This window comes from Dendropsophus ebraccatus, chromosome 6, assembly GCF_027789765.1.
Source record: "Dendropsophus ebraccatus isolate aDenEbr1 chromosome 6, aDenEbr1.pat, whole genome shotgun sequence".
Lineage (NCBI taxonomy): Eukaryota > Metazoa > Chordata > Amphibia > Anura > Hylidae > Dendropsophus > Dendropsophus ebraccatus.
The window spans coordinates 122,855,465-122,879,078 of NC_091459.1; the positions used below are offsets into that span (position 1 = coordinate 122,855,465).

At 43.5% G+C, this 23,614-nt stretch overlaps 1 protein-coding gene across 1 annotated transcript in view; it reads left to right on the plus strand.

Annotated features, from left to right (window-relative positions):
- Nucleotides 1–21,107: 21,107 nt before the first annotated feature.
- Nucleotides 21,108–23,614, plus strand: part of BLK (BLK proto-oncogene, Src family tyrosine kinase) — a 39,464-nt gene continuing 36,957 nt past the window's right edge. Inside the window, exon 1 of the mRNA XM_069973991.1 lies at nucleotides 21,108–21,191. The gene's annotated coding sequence lies outside the window, so the exon portion shown is untranslated. The remainder of the gene's footprint in view (nucleotides 21,192–23,614) is intronic.

Sequence of the window (23,614 nt, forward strand, 5' to 3'; positions counted from 1 at the left end):
TTTGTACTGTGAGGCCGAGAGCTTTCCTCTGATCAATGGTTGGCAAGGTGGCACGTTCAGGGTTGAGGCAGGGGTGCGACAAGGTTGTCCCCTGAGTCCGCTGCTGTATGTGTTTGCTATCGATCCGTTCCTGAGGTCACTGCAGCGGTGTGGTTTTCAGGGGGTACCGGTCCCCCATTGCTTGCCCCTGGATGTTGTTGCCTACGCGGATGATGTGACTGTAGTGATATCTGAGCCTCGTGAGGTGGAGATGTTGTCTGCAGCCATCAGAAGCTACTCGGAGGCCTCAGGGTCTCTGGTCAACCTTGAGAAGAGTCAAGCTTTCTGGACATTGAGTAGAGACCCAGATTTTGATCTGCCGCAGTTTGCCAAGGCCTCCACCCATATTAAGATCCTTGGGGTTAAATTCGGGAGGGATGACAATTCCAGGCTAAATTGGGAGGAAAAGTTGGAAGCCGGAAATGTAAAGGTTCAGCGGTGGAAGAACTGGAGGCTGACCTATAGAGAGCGGATCTCAATGTTGAAGACTTACCTGGTCCCCGTCTTCTTGTACGTCTCTGTCGTCTTTCCTTTGCCAGAATCTTTCTCGGCTAGGCTCTTTAGCCTGTTCTTCCAGCTCTTATGGGGGAACAGGTTGAACCCAGTAAAAAGAGGGATAACTTACCTGCAGAGGAGAGAGGGTGGGCTAGATATGTTAAATCCAAGGGTGTTCTTTGACTCCATGTTTCTTAAAGTCAATTTTGGTTGCCTGGACTCAAACAACAGTCCTCTGTGGGTGAATAGTATCAGGGATTGGATATTGCCTTTTGCAGAACCTTGGATGCGAGGCGGCAGTCTCAAGAGGGGGAGATTTACTCCTGGCTTCCTCCCCCAGTATCTGGAGTATGGAATACGATGTCTGAAGAAATGGGGTATTGATAAATTTTTCATAGAGAGTAAAACCAGGAAAGAGCTATACTCCAGAGTGTGTAAGACCTTCTACAGTGTACAGCCTGTACTTAGAAACTGTCCAACTACCATCTTGCAGGACAGTCTGCGGCTTCTCAATGGTCCACGGCTCCCCCCTAAGTTCTGGGATATCTCCTGGCTGTCATTGCAGGGGAAGCTCTTTGTTAGGGGAAACCTGAAATTCCTCAGTGTGTCAGATCGCATGTGTCCCTTGGGTTGTCAGCAGGAGGAGACTATGGATCATTTCATTTCAGAGTGTTGGGGTGGGCGGAAAATCTGGCATGACATATCCACCAAGCTAAAGATCCCCACATTACAGTCCCTGAAATACCCAGAAATCATCTATGGGGTCACATCTAATGGGTATAATATCAACCGGGGGACCCTGTATCTGATCATCTCTGTGATAAAGTACTATCACTGGCACACAAGAACAAGAGTCTCCATACATAGTGAGCCATTCAATCATGCCAAAGCCATATCCCTCATCATGTCAGAGCTCAGGTGGATCCAGGCACTAGAGGTCCGAAAAAAAGGGGAGAACATCAGATTATGGAGGAACGTCCATCTGTAGTAATGTATTGTTTTGTTTATTGTAACGGAGGCTATTATTTATTTATTTACTACTTTTTATTTCCTTTAGTTAAAATGGATTTAAGTTACAATTAGTGTAATTTTATTTTATTATGCACAAGTATAAGTTATACTGTTTATGATTATTTATTTTTTCTGATGGAAAAGTATTTTTGTATTTATGTTTGTTTTATATCAATAAAAATTGCCTCCTATATACAAGAATATAACTACTATAATACTGCCCTTATATACAAGAATATAACTACTATAATACTGCTCCTATATACAAGAATATAACTACTATAATACTGCCCCCTACAAACAAGAATATAACTACTATAATGCGGTTCAGGGAAGAAAAAGAGTGCTGCACCTCACACCTATGGCTGATACTAGTGCCCATAGGCTAAATAAAAAACACATCAGAATTTTGTGTATGAATTGATCAAGCCATACTGCCCCATGTACCTCGTGCCGGTATCTGATACACATGGGTCCCTACACTAAGTCCACACCGTGCCAGTCAGTGGCCACCAACCCCGCAGGCGTGCACAGTCAGGGAACGGGGGCCATGGGACGGCCCTGCGACACCCATGCCACAGGACCAGACCCAAAAACACCACACCAGAACCCGGCCAGCACCGCCGGCGGAGAAGGTCGCCCCCAAACAGCACAAGTCTGGATGAGGTTCTGGGTTCTGGTGTGGTGTTTTTGGGTCTGGTCCTGTGGCATGGTGGTCGCAGGGCCGTCCCATGGCCCCCGTTCCCTGACTGTGCGTGCCTGCGGGGTTGGTGGCCACTGACTGGCACGGTGTGGACTTAGTGTAGGGACCCATGTGTATCAGATACCGGCACGAGGTACATGGGGCAGTATGGCTTGATTAATTCATACACAAAATTCTGATGTGTTTTTTATTTAGCCTAGGGGCATTAGTATCAGCCATAGGTGTGAGGTGCAGCACTCTTTTTCTTCCCTGAACCGCATAACTACTATAATACTGCCCCCATATACAAGAATATATCTACTATAATACTGCTCTTATAAACAAGAATATAACTACTATAATACTGTTCCTATATACAAGAATATAACTACTAAAGTGCACGCTTTGCGGGGTTGGCAGTCGCTGACCTACAAAGTGTGGAGTTAGCATAGGGACCCATGTGAACTAGGAGATCTGCACGTGGTACACGGGGCAGTATGGTTTGATCAAATTATATACCAACATCGTGGCGCTGGTTTTTAAAAATAGCCGAGCGGCATTAGTGTCATCCATAGGTGTGATGTGCAGTAGCTCCCTTTTCCCCATGTCGCATAACTACTATGATACTGCTCCTACTGTATATACAAGAATATAACTACTATAATACTGCTCTTATATACAAGAATATAACTACTATAATACTGCTCCTATATACAAGACTATAACTACTATAATACTGCTCCTATATACAAAAATATAACTACTATAATACTGTCTCTATTTACAAAAATATAACTACTATAATACTGCTGCTATATACAAGAATATAACTACTATAATACTGTCTCTATATACAAGAATATAACTACTATAATACTGCCTCAGATATACAAGAACTACTATAATACTGCCTCCTATGTACAAGAATATAACTACTATAATACTGCTCCTATATACAAGAATATAACCACTATAATACTGCTCCTATATACAAGAAAATAACTACTATAATACTGCTCCTATATACAAGAATATAACTAATATAATACTGCTCCTATATACAAGAATATAACTACTATAATACTGCTCCTATATACAAGACTATAACTACTATAATACTGCTCCTATATACAAGAATATAACTACTATAATACTGCTCCTATATACAGGAATATAACTACTATAATACTGCTCCCTATATACAAGAATATAACTACTTGTCTGTCCCATTCTATCTTTGATAGCTATGGTGAGTGCAATACCTTATCCAGACTTGTGCTGTTTGGGGGCAGCTTCCTCCGCCGGTGGTGCTGGCTGGGTTTTGGTGTGGCATTTTTGGGTCTGGTCCTGTGGCATGGGGGTTGCAGGGCCGTTCCATGGCCTCCCTTCCCTGACTGTGCACGCCTGCGGGGGTGGTGGTCGCTGACCGGCACAGTGTGGACTTAGTGTAGGGACCCATGTGTATCAGATACCTGCACGCGGTACATGGGGCAGTGTGGCTTGATCAATTCACATACAGAATTCTGATGTTGTTAATGCAGCCGAGAGGTACAAGTATCAGCCATAGGTGTGAGGTGCAGCACTCTTTTTCTTCCCTGAACCGTATTTTGTTTCTCTCTTTTCTCCGTGTTTTGCACTCCTCCTGGTGAGACCCACATGACCGCAATTAGCAGGAGACACCTGAGTGCTCATGGTTTTAATCCCTCCTGTCTGTCCCATTCTATCTTTGATAGCTATGGTGAGTGCAATACCTTATCCAGACTTGTGCTGTTTGGGGGCAGCTTCCTCCGCCGGTGGTGCTGGCTGGGTTTTGGTGTGGCATTTTTGGGTCTGGTCCTGTGGCATGGGGGTTGCAGGGCCGTTCCATGGCCTCCCTTCCCTGACTGTGCACGCCTGCGGGGGTGGTGGTCGCTGACCGGCACAGTGTGGACTTAGTGTAGGGACCCATGTGTATCAGATACCTGCACGCGGTACATGGGGCAGTGTGGCTTGATCAATTCACATACAGAATTCTGATGTTGTTAATGCAGCCGAGAGGTACAAGTATCAGCCATAGGTGTGAGGTGCAGCACTCTTTTTCTTCCCTGAACCGTATTTTGTTTCTCTCTTTTCTCCGTGTTTTGCACTCCTCCTGGTGAGACCCACATGACCGCAATTAGCAGGAGACACCTGAGTGCTCATGGTTTTAATCCCTCCTGTCTGTCCCATTCTATCTTTGATAGCTATGGTGAGTGCAATACCTTATCCAGACTTGTGCTGTTTGGGGGCAGCTTCCTCCGCCGGTGGTGCTGGCTGGGTTTTGGTGTGGCATTTTTGGGTCTGGTCCTGTGGCATGGGGGTTGCAGGGCCGTTCCATGGCCTCCCTTCCCTGACTGTGCACGCCTGCGGGGGTGGTGGTCGCTGACCGGCACAGTGTGGACTTAGTGTAGGGACCCATGTGTATCAGATACCTGCACGCGGTACATGGGGCAGTGTGGCTTGATCAATTCACATACAGAATTCTGATGTTGTTAATGCAGCCGAGAGGTACAAGTATCAGCCATAGGTGTGAGGTGCAGCACTCTTTTTCTTCCCTGAACCGTATTTTGTTTCTCTCTTTTCTCCGTGTTTTGCACTCCTCCTGGTGAGACCCACATGACCGCAATTAGCAGGAGACACCTGAGTGCTCATGGTTTTAATCCCTCCTGTCTGTCCCATTCTATCTTTGATAGCTATGGTGAGTGCAATACCTTATCCAGACTTGTGCTGTTTGGGGGCAGCTTCCTCCGCCGGTGGTGCTGGCTGGGTTTTGGTGTGGCATTTTTGGGTCTGGTCCTGTGGCATGGGGGTTGCAGGGCCGTTCCATGGCCTCCCTTCCCTGACTGTGCACGCCTGCGGGGGTGGTGGTCGCTGACCGGCACAGTGTGGACTTAGTGTAGGGACCCATGTGTATCAGATACCTGCACGCGGTACATGGGGCAGTGTGGCTTGATCAATTCACATACAGAATTCTGATGTTGTTAATGCAGCCGAGAGGTACAAGTATCAGCCATAGGTGTGAGGTGCAGCACTCTTTTTCTTCCCTGAACCGTATTTTGTTTCTCTCTTTTCTCCGTGTTTTGCACTCCTCCTGGTGAGACCCACATGACCGCAATTAGCAGGAGACACCTGAGTGCTCATGGTTTTATCCCTCCTGTCTGTCCCATTCTATCTTTGATAGCTATGGTGAGTGCAATACCTTATCCAGACTTGTGCTGTTTGGGGGCAGCTTCCTCCGCCGGTGGTGCTGGCTGGGTTTTGGTGTGGCATTTTTGGGTCTGGTCCTGTGGCATGGGGGTTGCAGGGCCGTTCCATGGCCTCCCTTCCCTGACTGTGCACGCCTGCGGGGGTGGTGGTCGCTGACCGGCACAGTGTGGACTTAGTGTAGGGACCCATGTGTATCAGATACCTGCACGCGGTACATGGGGCAGTGTGGCTTGATCAATTCACATACAGAATTCTGATGTTGTTAATGCAGCCGAGAGGTACAAGTATCAGCCATAGGTGTGAGGTGCAGCACTCTTTTTCTTCCCTGAACCGTATTTTGTTTCTCTCTTTTCTCCGTGTTTTGCACTCCTCCTGGTGAGACCCACATGACCGCAATTAGCAGGAGACACCTGAGTGCTCATGGTTTTAATCCCTCCTGTCTGTCCCATTCTATCTTTGATAGCTATGGTGAGTGCAATACCTTATCCAGACTTGTGCTGTTTGGGGGCAGCTTCCTCCGCCGGTGGTGCTGGCTGGGTTTTGGTGTGGCATTTTTGGGTCTGGTCCTGTGGCATGGGGGTTGCAGGGCCGTTCCATGGCCTCCCTTCCCTGACTGTGCACGCCTGCGGGGGTGGTGGTCGCTGACCGGCACAGTGTGGACTTAGTGTAGGGACCCATGTGTATCAGATACCTGCACGCGGTACATGGGGCAGTGTGGCTTGATCAATTCACATACAGAATTCTGATGTTGTTAATGCAGCCGAGAGGTACAAGTATCAGCCATAGGTGTGAGGTGCAGCACTCTTTTTCTTCCCTGAACCGTATTTTGTTTCTCTCTTTTCTCCGTGTTTTGCACTCCTCCTGGTGAGACCCACATGACCGCAATTAGCAGGAGACACCTGAGTGCTCATGGTTTTATCCCTCCTGTCTGTCCCATTCTATCTTTGATAGCTATGGTGAGTGCAATACCTTATCCAGACTTGTGCTGTTTGGGGGCAGCTTCCTCCGCCGGTGGTGCTGGCTGGGTTTTGGTGTGGCATTTTTGGGTCTGGTCCTGTGGCATGGGGGTTGCAGGGCCGTTCCATGGCCTCCCTTCCCTGACTGTGCACGCCTGCGGGGGTGGTGGTCGCTGACCGGCACAGTGTGGACTTAGTGTAGGGACCCATGTGTATCAGATACCTGCACGCGGTACATGGGGCAGTGTGGCTTGATCAATTCACATACAGAATTCTGATGTTGTTAATGCAGCCGAGAGGTACAAGTATCAGCCATAGGTGTGAGGTGCAGCACTCTTTTTCTTCCCTGAACCGTATTTTGTTTCTCTCTTTTCTCCGTGTTTTGCACTCCTCCTGGTGAGACCCACATGACCGCAATTAGCAGGAGACACCTGAGTGCTCATGGTTTTAATCCCTCCTGTCTGTCCCATTCTATCTTTGATAGCTATGGTGAGTGCAATACCTTATCCAGACTTGTGCTGTTTGGGGGCAGCTTCCTCCGCCGGTGGTGCTGGCTGGGTTTTGGTGTGGCATTTTTGGGTCTGGTCCTGTGGCATGGGGGTTGCAGGGCCGTTCCATGGCCTCCCTTCCCTGACTGTGCACGCCTGCGGGGGTGGTGGTCGCTGACCGGCACAGTGTGGACTTAGTGTAGGGACCCATGTGTATCAGATACCTGCACGCGGTACATGGGGCAGTGTGGCTTGATCAATTCACATACAGAATTCTGATGTTGTTAATGCAGCCGAGAGGTACAAGTATCAGCCATAGGTGTGAGGTGCAGCACTCTTTTTCTTCCCTGAACCGTATTTTGTTTCTCTCTTTTCTCCGTGTTTTGCACTCCTCCTGGTGAGACCCACATGACCGCAATTAGCAGGAGACACCTGAGTGCTCATGGTTTTAATCCCTCCTGTCTGTCCCATTCTATCTTTGATAGCTATGGTGAGTGCAATACCTTATCCAGACTTGTGCTGTTTGGGGGCAGCTTCCTCCGCCGGTGGTGCTGGCTGGGTTTTGGTGTGGCATTTTTGGGTCTGGTCCTGTGGCATGGGGGTTGCAGGGCCGTTCCATGGCCTCCCTTCCCTGACTGTGCACGCCTGCGGGGGTGGTGGTCGCTGACCGGCACAGTGTGGACTTAGTGTAGGGACCCATGTGTATCAGATACCTGCACGCGGTACATGGGGCAGTGTGGCTTGATCAATTCACATACAGAATTCTGATGTTGTTAATGCAGCCGAGAGGTACAAGTATCAGCCATAGGTGTGAGGTGCAGCACTCTTTTTCTTCCCTGAACCGTATTTTGTTTCTCTCTTTTCTCCGTGTTTTGCACTCCTCCTGGTGAGACCCACATGACCGCAATTAGCAGGAGACACCTGAGTGCTCATGGTTTTAATCCCTCCTGTCTGTCCCATTCTATCTTTGATAGCTATGGTGAGTGCAATACCTTATCCAGACTTGTGCTGTTTGGGGGCAGCTTCCTCCGCCGGTGGTGCTGGCTGGGTTTTGGTGTGGCATTTTTGGGTCTGGTCCTGTGGCATGGGGGTTGCAGGGCCGTTCCATGGCCTCCCTTCCCTGACTGTGCACGCCTGCGGGGGTGGTGGTCGCTGACCGGCACAGTGTGGACTTAGTGTAGGGACCCATGTGTATCAGATACCTGCACGCGGTACATGGGGCAGTGTGGCTTGATCAATTCACATACAGAATTCTGATGTTGTTAATGCAGCCGAGAGGTACAAGTATCAGCCATAGGTGTGAGGTGCAGCACTCTTTTTCTTCCCTGAACCATAACTACTATAATACTGCTCCCTATATACAAGAATATAACTTCTATAATACTGCCCCTATATACAAGTATATAACTACTATAATACTGCTCCTATATACAGGAATATAACTACTATAATACTGCTCCTAATATACAGGAATATAACTACTATAATACTGCTCCCTATATACAAGAATATAACTACTATAATACTGCCCCTATATACAAGAATATAACTACTATAATACTGCTCCTAAATACAAGAATATAACTACTATAATACTGCTCCTATATACAGGAATATAACTACTATAATACTGCTCCTAATATACAAGAATATAACTACTATAATACTGCTCCCTATATACAAGAATATAACTACTATAATACTGCCCCTATATACAAGAATATAACTACTATAATACTGCTCCTAAATACAAGAATATAACTACTATAATACTGCTCCTATATACAGGAATATAACTACTATAATACTGCCCCTATATACAAGAATATAACTTCTATAATACTGCTCCTAAATACAAGAATATAACTACTATAATACTGCCCCTATATACAAGAATATAACTACTATAATACTGCTCCTAAACACAAGAATATAACTACTATAATACTGCTCCTATATACAGGAATATAACTACTATAATACTGCCCCTATATACAAGAATATAGCTACTATAATACTGCTCCTATATACAAGAATATAACTACTATAATACTGCTCCTATATACAGGAATATAACTACTATAATACTGCTCCTAATATACAAGAATATAACTACTATAATACTGCTCCCTATATACAATATAACTACTATAATACTGCCCCTATATACAAGAATATAACTACTATAATACTGCTCCTAAATACAAGAATATAACTAGTATAATACTGACATTCCCTGATCCCTCATGCTGTACTTATCTCTCTCTCTCTATCTGTATATAGATGCCTGTGGTTTGCATAGTTTGTCTCAGTTATTAAGAGCAGGAAATGCAGCATTGGGAGGACATGGATCTTGTGCTGTGATGTCAGAGGTCATGTGATGTAATAGAGGATAACTGGGGCCGATGGGATAATCACATGGAGGAATCTACATAATTGTTCCCCTCCGTCCGGCGGTTATTATAGATGGCGGTGGCTGCGGATACTCTCACTTATACATCTCCATCCAGATACGGGAGAACTTGGCAGCAGATCCTAAAAAGGCCATCAATCCTCTGGACGACTTTCTCCCTCCATCCCTATATTACCCAGCATGCATCGCGGCTATATCCACAGTCTGTGTACTGATCAGCGTGCGCTTTCAATGCTTACATGTATTATTTATGTGCTTAGTATGTACTCAGATGTGTATGGGTTCCTTTTTTATCTTTAAATACCAACCTGTAGAATTTGTATCCCCATAAAACTGCTTGTGTATGCAAATGTGTATAAGCCCCGCCCCTTTGTTCCTCATTGTGTAGTACAGCCCCCGAGGAGCTGATTATTGGCAAGTATAGTGGTATACATTCCTGTTTATAGTATCTGACACAGCCATGGTATGTGACCACTTTACTATTGAGATATCAAGTCTTATGTTTTGCAGCAACAGTAAAGCGTGTTTCATCACAGTCATGGTAGAATGCAGACAACCATAATTTGTTTAGGCTACAGATCCCTTATGGTGTCACATGTAGTCCCTATTGTTCCATATTACACCCCATCTGCTGATATACGATACAATATACTTTAAGCGGACTGGGCTGTCCTGAGGGATGTGCAAGCTATATAGGGGACATCAGTCAACCCTACGGTAAATGGCACCACAAATGGCCTGGCACATAAGGCTAGTGACTAACACATATCTTAATATTCACTGTATATTAGTATTAATTAGCCAAGGTACAGTATTAGATAGCAGTATTTATGGGGCAGTTATTTAGTTACTGTGCAGTAGTATTATTTGAGCTCTGGGTAGCACTGCTACTTAGGTTTTATGCAGTATATTATAGTATGGTGGTGGCAGCATTGTATATTATTATATGGCGGTGGCAGCATTGTATATTATTATATGGTGGTGGTAGCATTGTATATTATGTGGTGGTGGTAGCATTGTATATTATTATATGGTGGTGGTAGCATTGTATATTATGTGGTGGTGGCAGCATTGTATATTATTATATGGTGGTGGTAGCATTGTATATTATGTGGTGGTGGTAGCATTGTATATTATTATATGGTGGTGGCAGCATTGTATATTATTATGTGGTGGTGGCAGCATTGTATATTATTATATGGCGGTGGCAGCATTGTATATTATTATATAGTGGTGGTAGCATTGTATATTATATGGTGGTGGTAGCATTGTATATTATTATATGGTGGTGGCAGCATTGTATATTATGTGGTGGTGGTAGCATTGTATATTATTATATGGTGGTGGTAGCATTGTATATTATATGGTGGTGGTAGCATTGTATATTATGTGGTGGTGGTAGCATTGTATATTATGTGGTGGTGGTAGCATTGTATATTATTATATGGTGGTGGTAGCATTGTATATTATTATATGGTGGTGGCAGCATTGTATATTATTATATGGTGGTGTATTGACAGTATCCTATATTATGAGAGGGACAGGCCAGTAGAGGATATCCCACAGGACACCATACATAGTACGGTCAGCATAATAGTGGAGAATACATCTATAGACCCCTGCATCTTATGGAGGTGAAGACCATCCATCCCCACAGCCGGATGTGTTATGGCTCCGGACGACTTGTATGGAGTCATATCATGGCTGTGTACTGTATATCAGTATGGTGCCAGGTCCATTGTATATATCTCAGCTGATTTACTCCTCGCTGGTAATTGCGGAGTCGCTGAGTGATGAGATTGTTTATAAACACGGTCGTTAATTATAGCAACAAGTTATAACGCTCCATTATAGCCTCCCATTGTGACGGGTTCATTACTGCAGTGACTGGGCAGCACACTCACACTCATTCACTTTGCATTGTCTCCTGGGGGGCAGATACCTTAGTGGCCCTGATGGGGTGTGTTACTGTAACACCTTCATTCACCTGTCAGAGATTCCCAGCAATAAGGGCGTCATTCTAGCTGTTTCCACACAATTGTGATTTAATTGCATAAATGCATCAGCAGCACAAATCTCTCCACTGCTCTGATGGTTTGCTACAATGTATCAGCCCAGGGTCCGGACTGGTTTAAAGAGGGCTGTAACCGATCCCTATGGGGGTCAGGTGTAGAGCAGCAGAAATTGTGTGTGTAACTTGAACATTATTGATAATTTCTTCTTCCCTGCTGATTTTTAGTTGTTTCAGCAAACTTTGTATAGATCAATACTACAAGTGAATATAAGAAACTTTGTAATATATCTTATCAGACAAACATGCTTTCTTCTAATGTTAATAAGCATGTTCCTTCTTCCCCCTTTGCTAAACTGTTATCCCCTCTGAAGAGACAACTCTGTAAGTAAGAGATCTCACCCCTCGGTTTTAGACACAGTTCTCACAGTGTAGTGCTCACTATACTTATAGCTTATAGCTTCCATGATGCTGCTGCTTCTCAGGCTGTTCACAAAGTCAGCGCAGGATCTCCTCCTCTGTGTGTACAGACACCAAAGACAGAGCAGACATCCAATGAAAAATGCCTTTTATAAGATATATGATGGGCAGATGTAGTGCTAATCCTCATGTTCACACAGGGCAGCTTATCCTGAAAAATCTTTTGGAAAAAAAACATGGCCGCCTTCTTTTAGAAGCATCATGACTCTTGTCTCCAACTTAGGTGTGATATTGCAGCTCAGTTCTATTGAAGTGAATGGGGCTGATATGTAATACCACACACAGCCTGGTGACAGGGGTTGCGCTGTTTTTACAAAAAGTAGCTGTGTTTTTTCTAATTTTGGATAACCCCTTTAAGTTATAGACTGTCCCTGGTGTGATGTTAGAATAGTGCTATAGGTAGGCACCTTGCTGCTCCTCTTCCTCCCCTCTCATACCATAACTGCAGGAAAGATACTGCAGCTGCATCCCCCTCCTCCCCCTTCTTCATTACTTCAGAATGATTATGTGGAGACTGAGTTGGTTTCTAAACAGTTACAGAAAGGGAAACTACAAATTACTACAGCAACTTTCCCCTAATGATAAGTGTCACCTAACCCCATGTACTGCTTTAGGCCAGCTATACACACCGCACGCAATACCGTATACAGCACTATACAGCAGACCGCTATGAGTTTGGTCAAAGGCAATGAAGGGGTTAATTTGTTCTTCTCCTGAACAATGGGGATACAGTGGCAGGTTTGCTCCTGCCCTCCCTGCAGCATGACACCCTTCATACATTTCATAACATATGAAACAATGGAAGTTGCCCTCGGCTGGTTATACTATATTTACAGTCAACATTCGCTCTCCGCCCCTGGGTCACTACAGGGGGACTGGTTGGGACTTTGGAAGGTTCTAGTGGAGCACCGAACGTTACTAAGAAATGTAACTATAAAAATTCCTTATTAGGGTGCAGTGACATCATGTAGATAGTGATGTCATGGTCTGTGGTCATGTGACATGTGTAGAGTGATGTAATCATGTCTTACAAGCAGGGCCGATTATATCTGAATAGATTTACATATACACTGGCTGCACAGAGTGTATCACAAGTGACAGGCTTGGATACATCAGCTCAGCAGGCAGTATCCCTCATGAGATGCTTAGATACAGTGGCTCATACATGCAGATAGGATGCAGCAATTCAGCAGACAGTATCATGCAAGATAAGCTTAGATACGCCGGATAAACTAACGTTATCACACATGGTAAGCTTAGATACGCCAGCTCTGCAGTACTATAATATAAGATATACCATATCAGATAACAGTATCACACATGGTAGGCTTAGATACGACAGCTCTGCAGTACTATAATATAAAATATACCATATCAGATAACAGTATCACACATGGTAGGCTTAGATACGCCAGCTCTTCAGTACTATAATACAAGATAAGATACACCATATCAGATAACAGTATCACACATGATAGGATTAGATTCATCGAGCTCACCAGGCAATATTATATGGGAGAGGCTTAGATGCAGTGGTTCAGGAGACAGTATCAAACATGATAGGCTTAGATACAGTGGCTTAGCATACGGTATCCTGCATGACAGGCTTAGATACAGCAGTTGGTCATATATGATAGGCTTAGATAAAGTGGTTCAGCAGCCGGTATCAAACAATAGGCTTAGATACAATTGCTTTGAATACAGTATCTCACATAACAGGTTTAGATACAGCTGCCTTATAGATGGTATTATACACAATAGGCTTAGCGCAGATAACAGGCTGTATCACATATGATGGTGTTAGATACACCAGCTCAGCAGACAGTATCACACATAATAGACTTAGATACAATGGCTCAGCAGACAGTATCACACATGATAGGCTTAGATACAATGGCTCAGCAGACAGTATCACACATGATAGGCTTAGATACAATGGCTCAGCAGACAGTATGACACATGATAGGCTTAGATACAGCACTAGCAGTCCATTTTACACAGATAAGCTTAGATACAGCAGATGGTACACAGTCCCTGACTATGAGGTAGACAATGACCGCCATGTTAGGGATGTGGAAATCTGAGCTGTCGGCTATGATATTTTTAGGATAAGAGATGCAATCGGGACAATGGAGGCGTCTGCTGGGCCTGTAGTCTTACTATACGGAAATGTCTGTCAGCGGACGCCATCATGAAGTCATTGAGGGGGATCTGTCCTAATTCATCTGACTGCAATGATGGAAGAGACGGGAAGTCATCAGATGGAGAGGAGGAGGGGCGACCATTCACTCTACATAGTCCAGAATGAGGTACCACAGTGAGTGTCACTTATAGAAGTGATGGCCGCCCATAGGAACCAGCTGTAGGAGACACATCTCAGATCTGGGGCTGGGGTGAGGGGAGGGGGGGGGGGTTAAGGTGGAGAATTATAAGTGGTCTGCAACAGATTTTACATTGGGACCCATGGGCTGGGATCAGTCATCAGCAGGGATCTCCCCTCTTTACAATATGGTTCTTCTTCAGGTGTATGGGATCAGTCATCAGCAGTAATATTGCCTCTTTACAATATGGCAGATCCCATGTTCCTAATCTCAGGATCCTGGTTCTTCTTCAGGTGCCTGGGATCAGTCATCAGCAGTGATCTCGCCTCTTTACCATGTGTTGAATTCCATGTTCCTGATCGCAGGATCCCGGTTCTTCTTCAGGTGCCTGGGATCAGTCAGCAGCAGGGATCTCAGTCATTACAATGTGTCGAATCCCATGTTCCTGATCTCAGGATCCTGGTCCTTCTTCAGGTGTCTGGGATCAGTCATCAGCAGTGATCTCGCCTCAATACCATGTGTTGAATTCCATGTTCCTGATCGCAGGATCCCGGTTCTTCTTCAGGTTTCTGGGATCAGTCATCAGCAGTGATCCCGTCTTTTTACAATGGGTCGGATCCCATGTTCCTGATCTCAGGATCCTGGTCCTTCTTCAGGTGTCTGGGATCAGTCATCAGCAGTGATCTCGCCTCTTTACAATATGGCAGATTCCATGTTCCTGATCGCAGGATCCCGGTTCTTCTTCAGGTGCCTGGGATCAGTCATCAGCAGGGATCTCACTCTTTACAATATGGCAGATCCCATGTTCCTGATCTCAGGATCCTGGTCCTTCTTCAGGTGTTTGGGATCAGTCATCAGCAGGGATCTCACTCTTTACAATGTGTCAGATCCAATGTTCCCGACCTTGGGCCGGGGTTGTCTATCAGGTTTGACAAGTTATGAAATACAATTAGAAGAAATGATTTTTATGAGACGCTGCCCGAGTGCCGAGCGCCTTGGGCCCCACACACATGAGCTGATGGGAAACTTTGTTATTAACCCATTGAGGACAATTGTTATTTTCAGGTCTTCCCTCTACAGACTCATATGAGGGCTTGTTTTTTGTGGGACCAATTGCATTTTGTAATCGCACCTCTCATTTTATCCAATATTAAAGTTCGGACAATCCCACACATAACAGCACCATATATGTTTTCTGCTTTAAAAATTGGGGGGCCCTAGGGGGGGCTTTCATAAGCAATCATTATGTGGATGTAATGTTATTGCATTGATCAGTTACATTGGTGCTCTGCTCTGTCAGTAGGCAGGCTGTATTAGCATGGTTAATATGGTGGGCACAGAGGCCTTCAGTTGCCATAGTAACTGATTGGCACCTGGCAACTGGGGTGCTGATTGGAGACCCAGCTGGTTTCAGAAATCTATATAGATTTGTAATTTACTTCTATTTAAAAGTCTTCAAGTTCCAGTACTTATCAGCTGATGTATGTCCTGCAGGAAGTGGTGTATTCTTAACAGTCTGGCACAGTGCTCTCTGCTGCCGCCTCTGTCCATGTCAGGAACTGTCAAGAGCAGGAGAGGTTTTCTATGGGGATTTTCTGCTGCTCTGGACAGTTCCTGACATGGACAGAGGTGGCAGCAGAAAGCAATGTGTCACACTGGAAAGAATACACCACTTCCTGCAGGACATACAGCAGCTGACTGGAGATTTTTAAATAATAGTAAATCAGAAATCTGTATAACTTTCTGACACCAGATGATTTGAAAGAAAAAAAAAAATCACCAGAGTACCCCTTTAAGCTGCTGCAGAACTTCTTGTACAGTAAACACGGCTATCTACTCTTAGGATTGCTAACCTAGAATTCATAAACCTTGCTTTCATGTTGTGTTTTTTCAGCAATTTAGTTTTTACAGGAATTTCGCTTACTTGCTGCAGAAACACAATAGACCACAGGCAAGGACAAAGCCTCCGTATAAAATTCTCATAAATCCATATGAGAGAGCTGTAGTTCAATGAATTAGATTAAAAAAGAGGTTCTGCAGCAGCTCAGGGGTTCCATCTCAGCCAGGGAAGGAAGTAATAGGGAGAACAATTAGGGGCGTTAGTATTATGGAGAATTTCTTGCCAAACTGTCTATGTATAAAGAGCGCCGTCTGTGGTCTGATGTTCCAATAATACTGCGTCATTGGGAATGACTCATTGACTTATATTACGTTGTTATACTTCTACGCAAGTGACTGTTAGAGAAATAATAATCTCTGGGAAGACAAGTGCGCCCCCTGCTGCTCACATTGAATAGTGCAAGCATCAGCTTCATGTAAGGACATGTTCATATGGGGTGAAAATGAGCCTGAAAGTGTCAAAGTTCATGAGGCACAAAACAAGGGGGGTAAAAGGGAATGTTTTTTTGTCAAGGTTTTCTTTTTCATACTGTCATTTTGGGGTATACATAATGTGATGAAAAAAAAGAAGAAGCATCAATTCACTATTTATAGTGTGTTTTTAGCTTTTACTACCTTTGCACAGTTAAACCCCTATTGGGCTCAACTACAGACCCATGGGGGTTCCTTATAGTTTGCAGCCTTGTGCTGAAGGGGGCGCCACATGTCTTTCGAATTTTTTTTTTAATCATGTAGCAGAGTTAGGTGCTGTGGTCACTGTATGGCAGTATTATCTCAGCACTGCATGGTGGTATTTTGCTAGAACACTAGTCAGGATCAGGGTAAGACTACAGAAGGTAGAGCATGGGGCGCCCCCCAGAGGCCATCCTGGATCTGTGCACCTAGCCTCCTACTATACATGCCTCCTTAGCCTTTACTTTTATACTCATGGAAAGTCTGATATAGAAACCATTATAAGAACCAACACAGATCTGTGCCAAAGAGATGGTGACCTAATGCTAGAGGCGGAGACTTATACTCCTGCCTGTACCTGAGAATTCTATAAGAAAGCAGAAGAGACGGCTACGGACTTTCTGTTCTTTATTGGAAACATATACAAACGGAAACATCAGAAAGACATTCAGGCAGACATTCAGCTTTTCCAGACTGCTGCATGGCAAGGTGTTTTGTGAGTAGAATGGACAGAAATAGCAGCAGCACAGCAAAGAACTGCTGCTGAGATGAGAGGGAAGCCTTGATGTACCTTTCAGGCACAGTTTTGATCTTTCATGAGAAGGCAGACAGGCTCATAGATTGAAGTATCTAAGCTCCCTAACAGTAAATATTGTCTAAGCACATAGCAGTATCAGTGCCTCTCCCCTACTTCTGTGTTTTATCTGGGCCTCTCTGTTACTAGATACAAATTTCCACTGACAACAGGCAATGGACAATGAATTGCAGAGAAGACACCAAGTGACCAAGACTTTACAGCTGTTTTTTGGAGTAATGAGTAGAAATGAGCGAATAGTGAAATATTGAATAATTCGAAATTCGATTCAAATAGCTCCCGATATTCGTATATTCGAATGAATATCGAATCCCATTTTAGTCTATGGGAGAAAAATTCTAGGGACCTGTAAATCAATATTCAAGCAATAGGAGGTCACCAAGTGCACAATGACACCTCAGGAAATGATGGCAACACCTCTGGGTGCATATGGGACAGCAGGGGAAGCATTCCTGGGTGCATCTAACACTCCAATTTTCAGTTCGGATCCCGAACACGAACAAAAAAAAATGTTTGTGATCGGTTCGTGTTTGTGTTCACCGAACATTCACTAACAAATTACGAACGTAAAGTAGAAGCATACGTTTCGGTCTATCAGTAAGCACTTGCGTATGTATCAGGTCAGGTGCAGTGTATGCGTAATAATGAAAATATAATTGTTTTTACAATAATAAAATGAAAGAGCCAGTCAACTCCATTACAGGATGCAGACTGCGCAAATCAGTAGTAGCAAGATTACAGGCATTATCCAGCAATCACAGTATACACCTGTATACACTGTCAGTAGATGTCTGAACACACTGCCAGTCTCACAACAGCTTCTAAATATATGGTTTTTATAGTTTTAGCCCTAACAAGGGCTTTTGGGGGTCCCTCCCTACTTAACTTCACCTAAAAGCTCTCTTTCCCTGGTATACAGTCTGTCCCTCTCTAGCTCCAACCAGCAAGTGACACAAATCTCAAATCACTATTCATATATTCAGGAGGTCACATGGTTTAGCCAGCCAATCACAGTTAGAGGTTTTTTTTAAGTCCTGCCTATTTCTAGTGCCTGTCTCTGTGCCTGTTTATTGGCTGGAAAAAAAGCTTTAGGGGATGTGGGAGGGCGAATCGAATTTTTACTGTGTGATTGTTCGAATATTCGAATGCAATCGAATAGCACGAATAGCGTACTATTCTATCGAATAGCTATTCAACCGAATACTATTCGCTCATCACTAGTAATTAGTGGTTTTTAGTTTAAAAAAAGGGATTTACAAATATGGAGGGAAGCCATTAGAAACTCTAGTTATCATTTAATGTAAGGTAAACGTCTGTGACATCACAATTAGTTCTAGTTATGATGTCATAAGAGTGTATATTTATGGCCGTCATTGATTGTCCTCATACATGTGACAATATGTCCACTTCAGCTGTTCAGAGCTGGCCCCTGGTGTGCAGGCTGTGATCTCAGCACCTTGTGGCGTGTCTACAATGTCTATTCAACCTCATATCAGTCATCTCAGTCCGTTCCCGGCCACGAACCCTCAGACTAATATGTCTAATCCACGTCAATAAATTCATAGCAATATATATTTTGGAAACGTTGAGCGCTATGCCTGCAACCACAACCCCCAACATCCTCACCTAGAGGCGGAACTACTAACAAAAGGGTAAGAAACAAGGAGAAAACCTTCAAAATGTTTAAAGATGTAAAATAATCCTAGCAATCAATTTAGTCAATGAGTTCTGTAGATTAAAGTACAGTCCATACTGGTACTCTGCACAAGTCATACTGACATGGGTCTAGGAAACTGAGATTTGGGGTGTTGTATATGCTGTACTAGGAAAGTATTAAGTAGAACATAAAATTACATGTGGTGTGCGTACCTTCATGTATGGAATGTGTCTCTACGTAACTCAGGATAATAATAATAATATTTATTTGTATAGCGCCAACAGATTCCGCAGCGCTTAAAGTAATGTAAAAAAAAATAAATAAAATATATATATATATATATATATATATATATATATATATATATATACATATATAAATGTTTTTGTGTTCGGTGTAGGGATCTATGTATGTATTCATTTATGTATTTATTTATTTGTGCATTTTTTTATTTATTTTTTTTGTGTGGAATGCAACCGGACCAGGGGGTTAGTGTAGAGCAGCGGTGGGGAACCTCCGGCCCGCATCCGGCCTCCCGATGCGGTGCGCGGCTCCCCTGTGATGTGCGCGCCGCTCTGGTGGGGCAGGGGCCGCCATTCAGAGCATCTTCCTGTGTCTGTGACGGCTGCCAGACACAGGAGGATGCTGTGAGTGCCCACCCCTTCCCCAGCAGAGCGGCGCACATCTTTCTTCTCCTTCAGGCCGCGCGCGATGACGTCATTTCATTGCGCAGCGCCTGCAGGAGAAGATGGGCACAGGCTAGAGGGAAGAGAAGACCTGGGCAGCATGGGAGCAGAGGAAAGGTGAGTGGGATGTTGTTTCTTTTTTTTATTTGGGAGAGGCACTGGGGGGGAAGGGTTAACTAGGCTACCAGGGACATGACTAGGGGGGTTAACTAGACTACCAGGGACATGACTGAGGGGGTTAACTAGACTACCAGGGACATGACTGGGGGAGTTAACTAGGCTACCAGGGGCATCACTGGGGGGGGGGGGTTAACTAGACTACCAGGGGCATCTTTGGGGGGATAACTAGACTACAAGGGGCATCACTGGGGGTTAACTACAATAGCAGGGGAACAATATTTTGCCTTGCCCTGCGTGCTGCAATCCCACGCTACTAGCTGCCACGCACAGTATGCGGCCCTCAAATGATTTTATTAATGCCCGACCGGCCCTCGACATGGAAAAGGTTCCAAACCCCTGGTGTAGGGTATAGTAATGTTAGTTATTGTTAGTTAAATTATGAGTTTTGATTGTTATTATTGTGGTGTTTTTAGGAAATCTAGTTTGCACGTGTGGGGGATAATACAGCGGTGCGTTCGGGGAGTGTGAGGCTGGGCCAGCCAATACTTTTATGGACTTTTACATATTGTACGGTTATGTTATTTATATTGTAGGTTTTGTTGTTATGTTTTATATTTCTAAATAAAAGATCTACAGGATGTAACTCAGGATCAGTACAGGATAAGTTATGTAATGTATGTACACAGTTTCCCCACCAGCAGAATAGTGAGTGCAGCTCTGGGGTATAATACAGGATGTAACTCAGGATCAGTACAGGATTAGTAATGTAATGTATGTACACAGTGACCCCACCAGCAGAATAGTGAGTGCAGCTCTGGAGTATAATACAGGATGTAACTCAGGATAAGTACATGATAAGTAATGTAATGTATGTGCACAGTGACCCCGCCAGCAGAATAGTGAGTGCAGCTCTGGAGTATAATACAGGATGTAACTCTGGATCAGTGCAGGGTAATACCCCCCCCTCTAAATGATCGCTGACATTATGAGTAAAGGTTCAGGACTGTCTCACATAGCAGCGGAAGGTTAAAAATAAAATTCTAGATCTGAAACCTGTAGACGTTTCCCTATTCTGTAAAATAATATTTTGCCGTCTGGTAGTGACACCTCTCCTTTCGCTGCCGTCGTCAGATGTTTCCTCTTTATTTTATTACGTACAGTTACAGGGGGGCTAAAAATAATATACGTTCAGTTACTGACGGCAGATAATAAAGTGGCAGCGCAGAGAACCAGCGACACCCTTGGGTGCTATTTTTGGTATTTGAGAACGTCAGCGGCAACCGAGCAAATTTATCATAACAGACAGGAAGCAGGGGACGGGTCTTATTGTAAGTGACAGTCCTTGAGTGAGACCCCAGTGCTGAGCCACCAGTGGCGGATACACTCACTGCAGCTCCCTCCACATCACTGGGCTTCTCTATGGACTTGTTTAAGTAACCAGGTAAGTGATTTCTTTAGAAAACTTTTAATAGGGTGTAAAAGTTCTGTTGTGTTTAGGGTCCAGGGAAATGGAGCAGGACCATTGAGATGATTGAAAGGTTTTCTTTAAAAGGTTTTAAAAAATAAAATTCTTGGGACTATAAAAAAAAATTTGTGCAAATAAATTTTAAGGAAAATATTTTGATAAAATTGTGAGATTTTTTTTTCGTAGCAATAATGTCACATGAACAAAAATATAGGATCTACAAGGATAGTGTCTATGCGGCTGTGTATAGGCAGGGGGTAGTGTTATTAAAGAGGTATGCCGACTTAAAGGGCAGGGGATAAGTGTGAGATTTTATGGGTCCGACACTCTATTTAAAATAATGGAGTCGACACTCAGTTCAGAAACGAGGATCCCTGCAATCTCACACTTATATCCCATCTTGTGGATAAGGAATGAGTTAATTTAAGTCAGAGTCCCCCTTTACAGTCCCCCTTTAGTTTTTTAGATTAATAAAATGTATGTTTTTTTTTATAATACAGATTTTTATTATTACTTTTGTTTTATATTATAATTATAATATTATATAATTATATTATATTATCCATGGAAGAGTGTTTGGTAATTTTTTTTTTTTTTTTCCCCATTTATTTGTTTTATCTTATCTGAAACACAGTGAAATACAATATAATTTAAAAGAAAATTCTAACCAAGCGCCTCTACCGTCGTGTCTGTGACAGGAGCGGCACCCCATTCTAAACAAGTGTGGGAATGGGTTTCCTGGGATCGCCCAAGGGAGATGTAGAATGTGTTCACATCCACCATTATTATAATCATCTTTGTTCTTAACATCGTTCATAGGACACATTGTCAATAAAGAAGTCCATACATTTTCATTAACTTGTCAGCTGACAATTATCTTCCCCGTCCTCCTCATTGATCGGCATGGCCAAACATTCATATATTCTCTATGGGGAGAGGGGAAGTTGCTGCCAGACTATCCTGGTACTAGTTTATCCCTTTAAGAACAATAGGGTCAAGGGTTAAAAACCCATCATGCCCGACCATGACCCATGTCCACCAACATCATCTGCCAGTGGAGAGTTGGGAGGCCACCATACAACTTAGACTATTTGGGCAAATTTTAGTATAAGGTGTATAGATGCCTTTAGTATAAGGTATATGGACAACTTCAGGTCTAAAAAGTTACTTCTGACCTCCCAAATAAAGAGAGGCCGCAGTGGCAAGTGATTAGTTTCAAATAGTGCTGAGCGGAGATGCCGAATTGTTTGTGTTCTGCAACATTCTCCGGACCCTAAAACTCGGCATTTGTCTTCCTGTGGCTGCATAAGTTGGATGCTGCCCTAGTGAGTCGTGGAATACATGGATATAGACATAGACCCTTTTTCATCATTCCCAAGGACGGCAGTTCAGCTTTTCTCCTCAATGCTAGTTCCAAAGTCAAAGGTCTTCTGTTGCCCAAAATGACCCAGTGGACCGTGACAATTTTCATTTTTATGTTTTTATAAACACTTGCACTTTCAGTTTTCTTTTCTTTTTTTTCAGGAATAGTTGTACTTTGTAATGGTGTCTTTCATTCTACCATAACATGTATGATGGAACCCCAAATATATTATTTATGAAAATATAAATAGGTGAAATTGGAAAAAAGAATGCAATATGGTAACGTTTGGGGGGTTCCTGTGTCTGTGTAATGCACTATATGGTAACAGCGACATGATACTATTACTCTATAGGTCAGTCCGAACACAACAATATGCAGGTTACACAGATTCTCTAATGTTCTATATATTTTTTTTATCAAATCCTTTTTTTTTGCAATTAATTATTAATAAAATGGGCCTATTGTGACTCTTATAACGGTTTTATTTTTTCACCTATGGGGCTGTATGGGGTGTCATTTTTTTCCGTCATGATCTTTAGTTTTTATTAATACCATCTTTGTGTAGATTGGATGTTTTGATCACTTTTTATTAATTTTTTTTATATATAATGTAACAAAAAATCTGTAATCCTGGAACTTTTTGCCCTCTTTTCTTTTACGCCGTTCACCGTGCAGGATGGCGATTGTTATATTTTATTAGGGCAATTACACACGCTACGGTATATTATATGTTTATTTATTTTTATATGTTTTATTTATATTATGGGATAGGGCGGTGATTTTAATTTTTATTGAGGGAGGGGCTTTGGGGTATTTTTTAAAAAAATTTTCCTTTTTTTTTTTACACACTTTAAGTCCCCTTGGGGGACCTTTACATGCAATCATCCGATTGCCTACACTGTACAATGCTATGCCATAGGCATAGCACTGATCAGTGTAATAGGCACTCTGCTCATTGAGCCTACCTGTGGCAGACTCAATGAGCAGATTGCAGATCGGACCACACGGAGGATGGTAAGAGACGGTCCGTTAAAAC